At 43.7% G+C, this 2620-nt stretch overlaps 1 non-coding gene across 1 annotated transcript; it reads right to left on the bottom strand.

Moving 5' to 3' along the window:
* Positions 1-2124: 2124 nt before the first annotated feature.
* On the bottom strand, positions 2125-2231 carry LOC145151664 (small nucleolar RNA R71). The gene has a single exon (XR_013732226.1). It is a non-coding gene; the product is annotated as a small nucleolar RNA R71 (small nucleolar RNA).
* Positions 2232-2620: the final 389 nt, after the last annotated feature.

The raw sequence follows: 2620 nt of genomic DNA, 5'->3' as shown, positions 1-2620 counted from the left end.
AGGAAACCCTAATGGGCTTAAGGACTTGATTTTAGGCCATTGGAATGGAAGTGTGTATTAAGCCCAATCACACCATATGAGTTATTTAGAAGAGTGATGGACTTAATGGATTAAGTCCTTAATGGGTTAAGTGAGAAACACTTAACCCTAATCGTCATTTTATGTGAAACCCTAATTTCACTTGGGTTATTAATGGGCCATCCAGGATCAAGCAAATGGACTAAAATAATTAATGGGCTTTGAGGTAAGGCCCATGTAAGGGGTTTGTGCCCAATTTGGAAAATTGGGCCATAGATGGGCCATAGTTTGGGCCTTAATGATTTTATTATATTGGGCCATTAGAATGTCAAATGTTGGACTGGACTAATTGGTTGGGCCTCAGGATAAGACCATATAAAGTTTTAGGCCCAATTTGGAAAATTGGGCCATATGTTGGGCTTTGAGCCATAGTTGGACTTTTGGGCCTTGGGATTGGGCCTCGGGCTTGAGTCAAGCCAAGTTAGGGGTAGAGTAGTCTTTTACCCCCAAGCATGGACTTATGGTTATGTATTGGAACCCAATTATTAATTGGGTGTGATTTTGGTGTTGATAGTTCGGGAATCTGTCATCCAGCAGATGGGGTTGAGTCTGCGGGACTTCATCAGTGTGGGGTTGTGTCTACGGGACTTTAGCAGTGTGAGGTGAGTTACCTTCTAGTTGGGGTGGGTCTACGGCCACAATGTCGGCCCACTAGTAGGAGTTGTTTGTTAGATGATTGTCTTTGTAATAAATATCCGATATGCCATTATCTGTTATGCTTGTGTGCTAGGATGCTTTGTGATACATGTTAGTAGTAGTAGGGGTGAAATAGGCCCTGGATACTGGTTGGAAGATACCGAAGGGGTCGTCAGAACCCATGCATGCCTAGCAGTATTTTTATGATATGTTATATGTGATGGTGGTAGTAAGAGGGGAATAGTCCCCAAGTTCAGTCGTTAGGACTGAAGGGTAGGTCGGGCACCTAGATATGCCTGAGAGTATGTTTATGCTATATTTTATGTGATAGTAGTAGGGGTGAAATAGTCCCTGGATCCGGTTGGGATAAACCGGAGGGTAGGTCAGCACCCCAGAACTGCTTGACATGGGTTAGTCAGCACCCCAGAACTGCTTGACATGGGTTGGTCAGCACCCCATAACTGCTTGACGTGGGTAGGTCGGGCACCCCAGAATTGTCCGGCAGTGTGTATGTTGTGTGGTATGTGGTATGATGGGGGAACTCACTAAGCTTTGTGCTTACGGTTTTCAGTTTGGTTTCAGGTATTACGTTTTCAAAGGAAAGGCGTCGACTCGATCGCAGCGCATCACACTATGTTTTCCACGCATGAGATCCTTGGGATTACACTCTGATATTACTTTATGATAACACGTTTGACTATTGACACTTGGGTTTTGACATGAGATGTTATTATGGATGTTTTTTTATACTTATGGTTTTATAGCAACTTATTTAAAAATGAAATTTTTGGCCTTGAATTTTGGGATGTTACAAAAACCGTAGGCGAAACCGCGACATCGAAGAATTCACTGTTGAAGAACCTCAAATCTGTTTTTAGCAAGAAAAAGGGCAAGAAAGTAGGAGAATCCAGCATCTCTTCATTGGCGGACGAAGGCCCAAAGAAGGAGGAAACTGAGTACGAAACCGAAAAGGAAGAAAGCGAATTTGAAGAAGGAAGCGACATAGAAGGCGAACTTGCTAATACCATGGCGAACATCGATGAAGTTCCCATGGGCGAATGGAAGAAAAGGATTCGAAATGATATCGGCCCAGGACTCGTGCAACCCGTGATTCCTGCAACTGCCAACTTTGAGCTTAAGGGCCACATACTCGCCCAACTTAAAGAACTCCCATTCTACGGGAAAGATCATGAAGATGCATACAAGCATCTAGATGAGGTCAATGACATAGCCGACTACTTCAATGTTCCAAATGTGGCTCACGATACTGTCTTGCTTCGTATGCTACCGGTCACATTTAAGGGGGCGGCGAAAGATTGGCTAAAATCACTTCCTCCAGGATCCATCACCACTTGGGCTAAGATGAAAGAGGAATTTATTGATCAATTTTGCCCTCCATCAAAGATAGCAAAGTTGAAAAAAGCCATAGCAAACTTTGAACAACAAGCTGGAGAGTCACTATATGAGGCGTGGGAGAGATACAAGGGCTTATTAAGGAATTGTCCACATCATGATCTGAACAGTCAACAGGAAGTCTCCATTTTCTATGATGGAGTGAACATGACAACCAGACAGCTCCTTGATTCGCAAGGACCCCTCACAAAGAAGCCACCCCTGGTGATAAAGCAACTCATTGAAGAATTCTCTAAGCACTCTAGAGAATATCATAATCCAAGGAATGATGTAACTAGGGGATCGGCTAATGCGGCTTTAGAAGATATGTCGGCAGTTACGGCAATGTTGCAAAGCATGGATAGGAGGATGACTAAGATGGATCAAACAATCCATGCTATTCGGGTTGGGTGTGAAAACAGTAACGGGCCTCATTTGACTAGAGATTGTGACCTTGATGAGAATGGAAACCGGTAGGTTCAAGCTTTCTACTCGAGCGGTGATCGTTTTGATG

The sequence above is a fragment of the Lactuca virosa genome, chromosome 1 (genome assembly GCF_052849685.1).
Source record: "Lactuca virosa cultivar CGN04683 chromosome 1, Lactuca_virosa_CGN04683_v6, whole genome shotgun sequence".
In the NCBI taxonomy this organism is placed as follows: Eukaryota; Viridiplantae; Streptophyta; class Magnoliopsida; order Asterales; family Asteraceae; genus Lactuca; species Lactuca virosa.
This window is presented reverse-complemented; position numbering and strand designations above follow the sequence as displayed.